This window comes from Camponotus vicinus, unplaced genomic scaffold (genome assembly GCF_025532165.1).
Source record: "Camponotus vicinus isolate PSW18456_S1 unplaced genomic scaffold, iyCamVici1.0 SCAF_8, whole genome shotgun sequence".
NCBI lineage: Eukaryota > Metazoa > Arthropoda > Insecta > Hymenoptera > Formicidae > Camponotus > Camponotus vicinus.
This window is the reverse complement of record NW_028141980.1, coordinates 12,186,751-12,201,386: the sequence shown is the minus strand read 5'-3', so window position 1 is coordinate 12,201,386 and position 14,636 is coordinate 12,186,751. Positions and strand designations below refer to the sequence as shown.

The 14,636-nt window shown below is 34.8% G+C and overlaps 1 protein-coding gene and 1 long non-coding RNA gene across 9 annotated transcripts in view; one reads left to right on the top strand and one right to left on the bottom strand.

Moving 5' to 3' along the window:
- Positions 1-3,760, bottom strand: part of LOC145975871 (uncharacterized) — a 322,438-nt gene extending 318,678 nt beyond the window's left edge. For all 7 annotated transcript variants that reach the window (XR_014440102.1, XM_083106611.1, XM_083106613.1 and 4 more), the window contains exons 1-2: positions 3,424-3,760; positions 2,621-3,161 (exon numbers count right to left, since the gene is read on the bottom strand). The gene's annotated coding sequence lies outside the window, so the exon portion shown is untranslated. The remainder of the gene's footprint in view (positions 1-2,620; positions 3,162-3,423) is intronic.
- Positions 3,761-3,949: 189 nt separating this feature from the next.
- Positions 3,950-5,868, top strand: LOC145975720 (uncharacterized). 2 transcript variants are annotated; one of them, XR_014440070.1, is made up of 3 exons: positions 3,950-4,768; positions 5,433-5,600; positions 5,679-5,868. It is a non-coding gene; the product is annotated as an uncharacterized LOC145975720 (long non-coding RNA). The 2 variants fall into 2 exon arrangements; XR_014440069.1 differs by having other exon boundaries at positions 3,955-4,768; positions 5,433-5,539; positions 5,679-5,852.
- The last annotated feature ends 8,768 nt before the right edge of the window (positions 5,869-14,636 follow it).

Sequence of the window (14,636 nt, the reverse complement as noted above, 5' to 3'; positions counted from 1 at the left end):
GATGTTTTGGAATAAGTTTACGATAGTTTATGGTGGATGTTCTTGCGGTTAAACATAGTTTCGAATATATTGCGCTTTAGGCTATCTCGCTGTAGTTTATCGTAAGTTACCAGATATTCCTTATAACGGCGCATTTCATGAAAAAATATTATATTAAATTAATAAATATTATAAATATTAAATTAATAAATATTAATAATTAATTTAATATTAATAATTAATAAATATTAAATTAATATATATACATATGTATATACTTCATAATATAAAAATTACAACAATATGTATATATTTTATCAAATAAATCATTTTATTTCAAATGTATTTTGCAATATGTTATCTATTATATCAAATGGAAAATTAAAAAAATAATATTTTTACTAAATTTATAAAAAATAATATAATATTTTTTATCGCTATAAAAAACCATTCCACATATGAGCGAAATATATTTCGTACTAAATTATTTCAATAACCGATATTTTAATTAAATGAAAATCATGACAAATTTTGCCTATGGCAAAGTAATTCCTGCGATTTTCGTCCGAATATAATTTGCAAAAAATTGCTCTCTTCTAAATAAATACTATACTCGATGTGCTACGTCGATCGAATGTACTACTGTGCTTTAAATGATCTCGATGCGGATACAGCCAATGCGGTAAGCAACCTCAGCTCGAATATTATTTCGCATACATCACGAACGCGATCGGTGGAGCGGAAATGCAAGCGCAATTAATAGAACGGCTGGAAATATTCCGTTGATATGAATCCCTCGTTATACTGTGCATTAATTCTTGCCGCTCCTCTTTCAGTGAAGGGCAGAAAAGGAGGAAGGGGGGAGGGGCAGAAAAGAGGAAATCGAGACATCACGAGAGGACGGAGCGGCTGCTGCACTCCACGTACTCGTAGCGAGTGACTGCGCTCTCCAAGATGTTGACGTTTAAGCGCCTACTTGAAGAGATGGTCTTCTTCAACGGAATCGTGTCGCATTCTCCTAACCTTTCACGGAAGCTGCGCCAGACTAACGATCTTTTCGGCGAGTAGCCGAATACACCGCACCGTTTTTATCTCGCGAGTGTTACATCCTGCGACGATATTGTACCGCTATCGCTATCAGATTCGTTGCAATAGATTGAAATAATCTTTATCTCGATTTTAATTTTAATATTTATGTATTATATTTGCGATATTTATTTTATATCAAATAGTTATTACGTGCTGTAATATCATTTCAAGATAATATTTTATATTAATTTACGATAAGTATGTTAAATATTTAAATTAATATTTTTTAGAAATATAATTTTAATTAATTATGATATTGATTAATTTTACTTCTTTTTCCTCTCTCTCTTTTTATATATACATATATGTAATGATATAAACATATATACACATTCAATGTTTATTCAATTTTTCCTAATTTTAACAGCAAAATTTTCAATAGCAAATACACATATAAATATAATTTGTTGTTAATAGAATATCAGAATATCGGAACACGTATTTGAAATCCGTGCATGTATTAATTATCTCTAGAAATATCTATTTTATATTTGCATGGTACCTATTTATGTGAGAAACACATGACATAAATGTGAATATTACAGTCCTATAATTATATATAGCAATTATATAGCAACTCTATGTAATTGCCGAGCAATATGGCTGCATTGAATAATCCGATAATTATTGGAAAAAGCAAACATTATACACATGGCAATTCCAATATAATGTAATTATGAGACGAAAAAAATTAATAAAAGTGTAACCAACCGGAGTTACGCAATATCGAATTTTAAACAAATTTCTGCCGAATTTTTAATTTAAAAATTTATTGCACGATTAATATTTATTAATATAATTATTAAAAAATATCTTATTTCATATAAATTTCAATAATTATTACTTTGCTTTAATTTGAACAATTGTCCATATAAAAACTAAAAAAATCTGCACGATTAATATTTCTCGAATATTATTAGTTCAATATATTGTGAATTTAACGTTTTGATGACAAAAATTAAATAACATTAAAAAAGGATAATCAATATCGATTATACATATATCTTAAATATCACTCAAGAAAATGTTTTGCTGATGCAAGTAGATTTTTAGGTGTCCCAATAAAAATTTATCGCTATTTTTTGTATTTAATATCATCTCACATATGGAATTTACAGCAGCAAATTCTAATAGTAACTTTTTTAAGCAAATTTATGTCCCATTGCCAAATATTACTGCATTGGATAAATATGAGTTTCAATACTTCAGTTAGAATAATCTTTGTGAGAAATGATTTTTCTATGTACCACAATCAAATTTTATAACAAATATGATTAGCTTTAACACGGATATACACCACAAAAAGATTTTCCTTTTAAATTTTACTAACAGTTTAAATATAATATAATTCTGTTTCTATCATTTAGATTTTAAATTGAAAAGTTAAGTGCAAAATATATGCGATATCATAATATTTGCTAATCATTTATCTATCTTAATTAATTTTTCATATCCAGAAAATTATTATAGTAGCTACAAGACCATTTTTTTGAGTGATAATACATATAAATATTTCAAAGTATGGCATTGTGTGAAAGATTCTTTGACTCACCCCAATTTGTTGACTGGATGTCGTCGCAAACGAACCCTTTAGCGATGTCCACAGCACGCTGCTTCATGATCGGTCAGATCATCCTCCTCCTTGCGCGACGTTCTCGTCCCATGCAGACGCATCCTGGAGATCCTTTGGCAATTCTCACGCCAACCGGTTGCACACTCGCGAATTTCACGATCGCCGCTTCCGCAAAATTACCGGAGCGTGCGCGATCCTGGCGTCCAAACACGGCGGGAATTCGAATATGGACGCCAGACACGGTGACAGAGCGACTCACTTCACGCGGTTCACGCGATCACATTGGAATAATTTAATGCATCGTCCCGTAACTTTCGAGAGTTCGTATAAAGCAACAAACGAAAACAACTCGCGAAAGTCTTCCGAATAAACACGACGTAATATTTATCCACTCGAACGTTCGTACTACGAAACGAATAATGAAGATCACGAAAATCCCGAATCTCCCGAAACGAACAATCACACGAAAATCTCGAGCTTTGATCTGTGATAATATATTGCGTAATATGTTGGGGCTGTCCTATAATAAAGAAAAAACGGAGTCAATTGAAAATATGACACAATAATAATACAATTGGTAATTGTTGTCGCCATCTTGATTCGTTACGCAGTTTACTTTAATTGACATGATGCAATAGAGATGCGTTCAATGTGCACAAATGACTCAATTTTGCCGCGAGAATAGCACACATACATCACGAGACGCAATCGCGAAGCGAAGGAAATCGAAAGCATGCCGAAGAAATCTTTTTTTCTCAAAGAAATTTCGAGATAATCCATACCTTTTTCGTGCGTCGTACTTGACCGATGATAATGCGTCTCCGAATGACAGACAGCTTCACGGCCGACACAGTCACTGCATCTTCATGTCGTGGGCGCGAATCACGTGACACTCACCGAACGATAGCCTCTCTCTCTCTCTCTTCTCCCTCCTCCTCGCCGCAACTCGACTTAAAACTTGATCGAAGAACAAACGTTTCAAAATACGAACTATTAAGTATCGATATCGCGATCGCGAAACCCGAACGCGCAATAATTTCGCGGGCTTCTTTCGCTCCTCCTTCTCTCCGACGAGAAGAGCCGCAAAAGATATATAAGAACACAGGAGATGCGCGCGTCCCGGCGGCTGCGCGTGTACTACACTCGCTGCCTTGTGCTCCGCGTTTCCCCTCCCAGATACTCCCCCCTCCCCAACGACCGCCGTACGCCGCGACGCGTACGGGACTCTATGCTCCGTCTCGCTCTTGTTTTGTTTACGTTTCATTGTCCGATCTGCGCGTCTTGTCTCTATTTTGAAAGCTTTTTCAACCTTTTTTCTTGCATTCCTTCGATGACGAATCTACAACGTATGTGCGTCGTTTCGCGATGCTCGCGCAGAAAGTCGATTCACGCAAGTAATAACGTATGAATGAAAGCGAAGAGGTAATTTTCGTCTTGCCATATTTGCTAGAGAATAATAATGCGTGAAAGAAAGAGAGAGAAACATACCTGAAGCTTTTTTTTGATATATAATTTTGTCACATTTTATTCAGTGCGCTAATTGACGTCGTAATATCTGTAGGTTATAGAAAATATATCTGTGCGTTCGAAAATCTAGTCGTGGGGTACAATAACGTTTTGACCAATCAAGAGCAAAAAGTTCCTCTGTCCTGATTGGTCGATCAAGTGTTCTCCGAATAGGTTTTCGCAATTATGCGCCCGTTGGCATACCTGCGAAAAATATAAACCGATAACTTCATACCGGCGCGAATCGTTGACATCTCCGTGACGTATATATGTGTTATGTATCCGAGTATATCGTCGAAGCGTCGATAATTAACGTTGTGTATCACGATTAATCGAGAAATTAGCTCGACTTGCACTTCCGAGCCGCGTGTGATATACTCATATGTGTAAATGTACGCAATATTATATGCCGTGTTTCAATGACTCGACACGAAATGAGGTTATAATAAATATCGAATGATACGGTTGATTGCGATCGTAAATATTAACGACGAAAATTCAACAATCAATTTCAAGCTTTGTGTTTATAAAATTCTCCTTCGACTTGCAACAAGTGCCAACATTTCATCGAATATTGGGGCGAAGAGCTGTAAATCACCGGAGAAGTCGACAACAAAATCAGTAAGTATCGGCGTCTATTTTGTACCTATAATTTCATATTAATAATAAAATGTTCGTAATCGCAGAATATTTATTATCTCAGAATATGTATTTTTATGATAAATTAGCGTGTATTCTGAATAAATCTGTGCGATTAGTATTTCTCAAATATTATTAGAAAAATGAACTAATCATTATTCAACTAATGAATAAATTAATTTATACATTTCCATGTATTTTATATAAAATTACTTATTTGTTATAAACAATATTTAATCTGTAAAAAATTAAAATTTTTTTTTACTTTTACTGAATTTAGCAAGTATATCAAATATGCAAAATATAATAATAATATCTTTATTACGAACTAAATTATTAATATGAGATAAAGAAACATATTTGTTGAAATAAACAATTAATTGGATAAAGTGTTGGTGCTGCTATGTATACATTATAATAATTTTACAATTTTAAAAATATGAAAATATTTTATCTCACTTTTAATATTTTTTTTAAGCGAGCACTCCAAAGCTTATATTAATTTGATAAGCTTATATTGATATTTCGGCTCGAAAAAATTATGTACATATTTTTCTCTGCGATATGTGAGACATAACAATAGGATATATTCATTAGATTAGCATTACTTATGTTTATGTGATAACAATATATATCTCGCACGAAGGGTCTGTTACGTGATCTCCAGATTTCCGCTCGAATATCATCGAGCCTTCCATTCTTGCATCCCAGACGTCTCGACATGCATTTTACGCAACATCTGCGCGGAAAAACGTGAGTCTCGTCTCGTCACGTCAACGACATAAGACGCGCTTTGCGAGCGGTCGAATCCCATGTAAAATAAATTCCGCATCTACGTATGATTTTCCGCAAATATCACTTGTCGCATTTCCCCGATTTATTTTATTTGCAGATGCGAGAGATTGTTTTCCGACAACAGTAATTTACAAACGTTACGTTATACGAGCTTACGTTACCATCTATTACAAATTATTTAAAATTAATGTGAAATTGTAATAATGAAGAAATGCATTTCATTCTCCGGTTTCTGTACAAAATAAATGTTTTTGATGAAATTAATATTTTTTTAAATGTGAAATTTTTTAATAAAAACTTTATGATATTTAAAATCAAAATATATTTCAGAAATATTTATTTTGCATGTATTTATTTTTATTTCGGCGCGTCTAACAACTTTGGCAGCGGTTGTTTCGGGGTATAACTGTGCTATCAATGCGTCAGGAATTATAATCGAAATAATAATAAAGTGAAAATTACGAAGCGCGATATGAAACCGAACGGCGCGATAATCCCATAAAGAAATCCGTAATCGAAGAAGACAATATGAACGAGACCTTAAGAAATCAACGAGGTTTGCGATAGGATTATACGTTATATATGCGAGAGCGGGTACCACAAGGAGAGTAGCTCGAATATGTACCTAAGTATATATCGAGTATTGAACGTGCCCTTGAGGGATAGTATACGGTCGAGCGGGTAGGCTAAAGACGAGAAAGACGACGGAAAAGATGGAGAAGGGTAGAGATGGAGAAGGAAGGAAAAGGCGATCGAGATTGAATTATGGTTCGCGGCTTAAACGCCGGATTCAAATCGATCTCATATATCACATTACCTGACACCTTTATTCTCCTTTCTGCGGCCGCATCTCGCCTCCGTTCCTGGGACACCCTATTGTTTTACTTCTGTCTCTCTCTCCTTCGCTCTCTCGTTATTCATCGCGCACGCAACCAGATATGAACGTTCACGACGCATACGGAATAATATGCGTTAACTCTGGACAATGCAATCTCTTGTTCGTGTTATACAACGGATGATTATATATGTTATCTTTTAATATCAATTTCAATGATTTTTCGACTTTGTTAATGTTTTAAATTAACTCGTCTTGCTTTTAACATATAAGTTTGCGCATGTATTTTCTTATAAAATATTTCAAAATATATATTATATTTATATAAAGATCTTTAAATTTTTTTATTATTTATACATAATGAGAAATCGTGTAATTGTTTATTAAATTTTTATAATTTATAAAAAGTCGTTTTGCAATATTATTCTTTTTCAATGTTTAAACTAATCATTTATTAATCAGAAAGTTCGATTCTCTCTCTCTTTCTTTCTCTCCGACGATAAATTTATCGGAATATCTTATGCATCGCGTTGCACTTTTATCGAGCATAAAGTTTTAAAATCGCGGGAAAAAGAAGAAAAGTACAGATATTTCGAAAACAAATGTGTCATCATATATCGAAGCCCACAGTTTTGTACTCATCGGCGAACAGAAACAAAAGTTAGCCGGATGGAAATATCGTTCGATACCTGTCAAATATAAACCTACCGTAACAAATGCCTCTTCCATTGTTCACGTACAGGCAAATATAAAATCTTCTTATTGTTAGTCTCTTTTTCCCTTCCACACATACACACACACACACACACACACACACACACACACACACAAAATATATTTATATTAAAATTTCAAATAAAAAACATAAAAATTAAATAATATATAATATTTAATATAATGTTAAATAAATTTTAAGATAAAACAATATAAATAAAAAATTTGTTAAATGTCATAAAAATTTTATTTGAAGAAAATCCTTTAATAATTTGTTAAACACAATTCATCTCTCGCGCATAATTTTTCGAAACTTTATTATATTATGTGTGTGTATATTATATTATGTGTGTGTTGAGAGAGAGAGAATATTCAAAAATATTGTTTTCGTGCATGGGAATAAACCATAAATCATTACCAGGTATAATCAAAAGGGTAATATAACTCGCTTTTACTGTGCTTTCGCCGACAATAATCTTAATATTAATGTTCGAAAAGTCGACTTATTATCAACACTGATCATAATTCAACGCAATCACGCGCGTACTAACGGGCCAATTTTTCTACGCCGGACGCAGAAACTGCCGAGAAGAATTCGCTATTACGTTGTAGCGGCTACCCCTTTCATCTCTCCCACGCGCGCGATAATTTTCTCGTGTTTACGGTCTGTGAAACATCCTATCGTTTTTCTTGCCACCAGGCACGCAAAAAGAAAAATCCGTATTACGGAATCGCGAGAAAGGGCGGGCGAAAAAATTGAAGGGAAAAGCATACGAGACTGGAAACGCCGTCGATCGCGTATCCGCGCGATACACGCTTCTGCATTCGTGTGCATAAGTGTGTGTGACGCAGGAATCGGATCGGATTGCGTTAATCGGCCGAGTGCATGTGTATCGAAAACGATCGACAAGATTTAACGTCAAACACATTCTATTTCTATAAATCTACCGCTTATATTATTCGAGAAGTAAATTTTCACACGAGTGACGCGAAATAAACTCGAGATTGATCCGCATTCGATCTTGTGTTTCGAGAAAGAAAGAAGAAAAGAGACAAAAAAGAGAAAGAAATTTAAAAATATTTTATTCTAAATCATATAATGCACAAAATCTCGTACGAAAAATAACTACAGGATACAATCGATGTACATGACTTGATCTTAAAATGACGTGATCTTAATATCGTTAAACCGTACTGTATATTCTCTGAGTATCCGCTTGAACGAGTTCCAATGCGTTATTTTCTCGCGTTTATCACAAACGAGATTCGTGCGCTACGTAAATCCATAAATTTTAAACGCACTCTAATCAACGCCTGTTTCATTTCCATTGAGACGTTTTATTGCTCGGTTGTGCGCTCTCTTTGCCGAACGATATATCTAGAGATACTATGTTACATTACCGCCGCATACCAGGCTTACACATCGATCGTATATCGTATTTCTCCTTATCTTTATGCTTTCCACACGATCTTGTAAATCGGACCGGTACTGAAAATGAGGCTTCCTATTCCATATTCCGTTTTGTAGTCTCTGACGTTTGTCCGGCAAATGCCAGACTCGCGCGCGCGAATGAGTTTCGTTATGGGAAGTTCTACAGTTGTCTCCGGTTGTATCGTCGCATGTTAACGTTAGCGATGTCAAAATACAGCTTAGTCCGCATGAAATGCGACTGGCCGGCCAGTGTGTGAGAATACAACAAATATAACTCCCACCTCGCGCTTAATACTGTTGTGGACTAAACACACGTTATCGTAAATGCAATTTGCTCAACATTGTTCGGTAATTCGTGCGTTTGCATACGTAAGGGTAAATGCAAAGCTCATCAGTTTGAATGAAGTCGTTCAAAATTTCTAGGCACTAAATGCGCTTTCTCTACGCCTTCTGAACATCAAAAATCTAGCCAACTAATCTTCTAAACTCCACATTTTAGGGGATATATGATAAATAAGTAAAATATAATAATATATATATTTTGTTATTTTTTTTTAAGTATTGATAAATAAATAAAATATAATAATATATATATATATATATATATATATATATATATATATATACATTGAGAAAAAAAAAGTTGTTAACTTGCTTTTGTTAACTAAACCATTTAATTAAATTATTTTTTTAATTGAAATATTTAATTATTTAAATTAAATAGTACATATTAAATCTAACATGACATCTATTTAACTTAATATTTAAATATTTCAATTAAAAAATAATAATTTAGTTAAACGATTTGATCAAGTTAACAACTTTTTTTCTCACAGTGTAGTTTGTTACTTTTTAAAAATATTTAAAGAGATATGCCTAGGAAAATTAGGTCGTTTCAACTAATAAATTTCATACAATATACATATTATCAGATAATGCTGATACAATAATAATCGCGTTGTCAAGATATTGTGTTTATTCGACACTTCCGCGATCGTGCAATGCGATGCACGGTAACTAATCATCGCGAGCACTCAGGCAAATGATTGCAACAATATTGTTGCTGCGAGCAATATTGTAAACGATCATTTATCACACATCGGAGAGTGGTGAATAATCAGTTACAAATAATCAACCGAGCAATCATCATATACATCAGTTTATACTATTTGTCATGTTGTAATTATTACTCGAATAATTTCACAAACACAATGCTCGAACCTAGTTTGCGATGCAACAGCATAATAATTGCTCCCATTGGGTTCAAATAATTCTTAATGCTAAACTGGGATATTGACACGAATAAGCTAAATGCACCATCTTTAGAAAACAAAAATCATTCATCGAAAAAACAATGGCGAATTAATTTCTAAAAGATATGCAAAGAGAATCATTATATAAAAGTAAAATTTTTTAAATAGTACAAGTAAAATTGAAGATTGAAGAGAAATTAATTCACTTTAATTAAAATTTTTAATTTTAATAGAATAAATTTAAATGAAAAAATATACAATCTCTTTACCTCCTCTGAAATATACATATTATTTTAAAAGCTGAAAAAAATAAAAAATTTATAGTGATGATAATATACATTTCCATTTTAATTTATTCTATTAAAAATTTAATTAACGTTAATTAATGTGTTTTATTCTTTACTTTTTTAATAAAATTATTTTATATCTTATTAGAATATAAATATAAATATATATATATATATATATATATATATTTTTTTTTTTTTTTTTTTTTAATATAGAAGAAACAAGTTCTTTTATTAAATTAAGGTTTCCAGATGTTATGTTGGACCTTTGAAATATTTTATAGAGAATTTTGCAACCTGATTTCTGGCTATCGCAAATTTTTTGCTTGTTTTGTTTGCAGTGGTTTAAGAAAACTCGCGGTTTGGCGATTCTCTTGCACGCGCATTACATTGCCGTTACCCTCAAGTGTCCTTAAATTCTTGCATCGCCAGTATCGTAATCCGTAAAATACACCTGACGCAAAGAAGTCCGACAATTTGCCGGAAGCTAAGAGACTTGAGGCTCTCTAATGACAAAGAGAACTACAAAACGCGTGAGCTTTTTGATCGCGAATTCGAACCGCCGAGCTCGCACGGATTTTGCGCATTCATACGCATCAATTCCTTCCGTTTCGCCTCGAAAGGCCGACTTATCGGCGCGTTTTTGATTTCTCGCGTTTCGTTCCCCTGCTGTGAATTTTGCGGGAATGAATTAGTACGTACGCACGATCGGCGAACGAATATAATCCTATATCGCCGCCGGTAAACGTTGCGCTTTGATCTAGACAATGAACACAGTCGCGTGTCGTAATCGACGACTGGAAAGGAAAAATTTGAAATTACGGAGAATAAAGTTTATTCTATGAAAAAAACCGTCGGGTTTGCAAAATTTTCCCTAGTTTTAATCTACACAATGCAAATAATACGCGCAACTTTTCATGCCATTTTGAAGTCATAACATTTTCATATAAAAACTAAAATTTACATTGCAAAGTAAAAATACCTCTTTAAAATTCGCAGAGGTAGAATTAAACCTGGCGTCTGTGTTTCTCCATTAAAATAAAACAATCGTTCAATCATATTTAAAGATTATAATATTCGCCAAATTTTTTTTCCTCTCAGCGAATAATAATCGATATAGTAATCTCGTGTATTAAAAAAGACCTGGCGAAACGTGCTTTCACGTAATACGGATCACCTCAATAAGGACGATTATGAACGACGACGGCTTAATAGTTCGAGCTTCGAGGAAAATCGTGCAAGTAAATCCTTTGTCTCGCGCGATATAATGATGTGAAGGAGAAAATATAGCGGCAAAGAGACCGAACGAGAGCATTAGCGTTGCAGCGGCACGACCCTCTACTACGGTTTTCGCTGCATTATTCCGCGCGAAACGGATGCGAGGAAGCATCGCTACGTTCAATGCAATTTCTCCGCGAGGCGAAAACATTATTCGTTGTTTTCGCTGGCAGGATTTAAAGGGGTGAGTTGCGGTGCTCTGTACACGACGAGAGAACGAATGCACGCTCGGATGTCTGCGGTCGAAATTGCATCGTCGACTTTTTCAACTAGTCTACAAATTGCTACCTCTTGAGAACGTACGTACATACATTGAGCGATTATACAAATTGTAACTTCAATCGTATATCTTAGATTCCGGTAATTTATATCACGAACAAAAATGATATCTGCTTATAATCTGTTTCTTCATTTTATAGATAAGAAATTTATAAGTTCTTAAAATACTTTTATAAATTAAAATATACATTCTCGTGATGGCAATTATATATATAATTACATACTGAACGTAGCTCGGTGCTATACGAAGTAACATCCTAAAATAATTAATCTGCAACGATACGCGAATAATTACTCAAATTATATTCCGCAATGAAAAAGCCTGTATCTCTCGTAGACTAGCTCTCATGCGTATTTACAAGATATATGCATACATAGATCAGAATATTACGACCGTGTCTGTACTAAGCTACCTGAGTAAAAGCCGTGTCGGGTAAAGGGGATGACGACGAAGGTTGCCTTTGTTTGGCTGGAGTGCGCGCGTTTCACCAGCTCGAAGTGGCAGTAACGACGGGGTAGAAGAGGACAGAGAGACAGAGACAGACAGAGGGTGGCGATCTCACGTATGCTGCCCGCACTTCTGAACGCAACTCCCGAACGAGCAAAGGAGAAGGAAGGATTGAAAAGCTCGCACGCAAGTGTGTGTGTGTGTGTGTGTGTGTGTGTTTGTGTGTGTTTGTGTGTGTAGGAGCATAATAAAAAGAATATCGCTACGTGACAGACGGTCGGTGTTACCCGTGTGTAGCTCTAACGTTTTATTTATCAGCGCTGATGACTTCGCCGTCCTCGCCTTCATCGAGGGTCGCGATTTTTTTTTCGGGGTGGAAGCTAAAAGAAGTCCGCTCGTCGTCGCAATCAGGATCGCAGCCATGTCCGCGCATTCATGCTCCTGGCATTCTCTTGTCTACCCGCTACCCATTAGCGTTTCCGAGGATATTTAGACCACGAACTGTTGAATTGCGACTTTCGTCGTGTCAACACGTCGCGGTCGAATGTTTTTCCTCTTTTGTCACTCGTCAAGTATTGATGCAAAAGCAGTATGTAAAGAGGACGATTAAATTACATGTCTGGAAAACACAAGCGGGAAGAATTTAACGACACACAAGCGATCTCTCTCCTTCTCTCTACAAAGAAGTAATGAAAAATCTTGTATGATGAAACATTTTCATTTCACATTCCGTATACTTATCTCGCGATTCAAATTATATAAATATAATTGAGAGACTATTATTAAAATAGCGAGTAACATATTTCAAAATTCATGATGCAAAATTTAAATATGTAATTTAAATATATGATTTTTCGAGAATGTCTTAAAAATTTGAATATTAGCAGATCAAAGGACACTGCAAAGTTATTATCAATAAATTGATCGAGTTTCCTGAAAAGATGGAGATTCTCGTATATTGGCTCCCTTTGACAATCCCGTTTTGACGGAACTGCATCATCGGGATGCAATCATTCGCTGACATTTCCCACTTTCGCGATATACCCAACCATCTAGCGTGGCATCGCTGAAAAATATTGTCAAGACGGCGTTGAAATATTACACTGTGTCACACCGCAAGAATTGCTGCGCCGTCGACGGTAATCTACCGCTGTCTCCGTGCGCGAGCAACGATTCGTATTGCTCGCACGAAGAAAATACTGGCGCGGTGACATTAAACTCTAGGGCAGGTGGAATTCCGTCGTTGAACATAGCAAACTATCCCGATATATCGCCGCTGCATATTCGAGCGCCGCATTAATTCTGGATATGATATACGCTCGTTTCCGGTCGCGTACGTAGCGATATATCGTTCGATATGTCGTCTTTTAATTAATCCTTACGCCGTTTTTATCGACAATAAGTATCTTTGAAATATCGCGGATCTTTTATTAAATATATGTATTAATTTGGAAAATCAATCTCTGTCTAATAAATGAGCGTGAAATTACATGCCTAGTTATTTCGATCAATAATTGCTTGATTAAGTTCTCACCGTGTAGCAACGATGCCTATGTTACTGTAATCATCCGCCACAGTTGTGATTTCTTGGCAATGTGCCAATGGACGCACGTGGGGTATTATACCCGCGTTGTTACAAATATATCACTCTAGCTGACATGATATCCCTACAAGAGAGTCACGGCATTAAATCAAATTATTATATAATTCATTTACTAATGCTCATTTAAGTAATGTATCCGCTAAATGTTTGACCTACGATTATCTGGAATTTAAATATCTTTTTAAACTCTTCTTTCATGAAAAAAAAGAAAAGATATTTGAAATGTAATCTACGAAAAAAACCTTACATATTATTATTTATAAATATAAAATACCTTATAAAATTATTATAATTATGAATGGAAAATAAATATTTTATTGATATTTTAATAATAGTTATTATACACTATTAATTGAGAATTGCTATTTAATCTTCGAATATTATCAAATTTTTTGATAACGATATTTCGTCTTCGATCTTCGAAAAGGCGCACATTGTATCGAACACACGCGTTATCGCGACGATTTGCGGATTATCGAGAGCAAGTAGAGCATGTCTCTCTCAGCGCGCACAAGGATATCCAGACGTTCGTATTGCTCCGGAGTGGGTTATCTCAAAGGCAACATCTTCATGCTAGTCACGGGAAATGACTCTCGCAATCTTTCCGCTGAATGCCGGTTGGCAGTCAGCGCGGGCCGAGGCGGACCTCCAGCAGATATTAAATGAAAACATCGAGAGGGAGAGGGAAGCTCTCTTTCACTTCTGCGGATCCATTTAATATTTGCACAGATAGATATCGCAAAGGAACTGTGTCCGCTCTTTTTTCTTCTTGTTTTACCTTCTCGAGATACCGCACAAGAAAGTCGCATACGTCTGCAGAGACGGATCTTCGTGGAAATTAACGAAACACAAACTTTCGGTCTTTATCGAAAGACTTTGCGGCATAATTCTGTTGAAAAACAATTATTTTAATAATTTAAAATTAT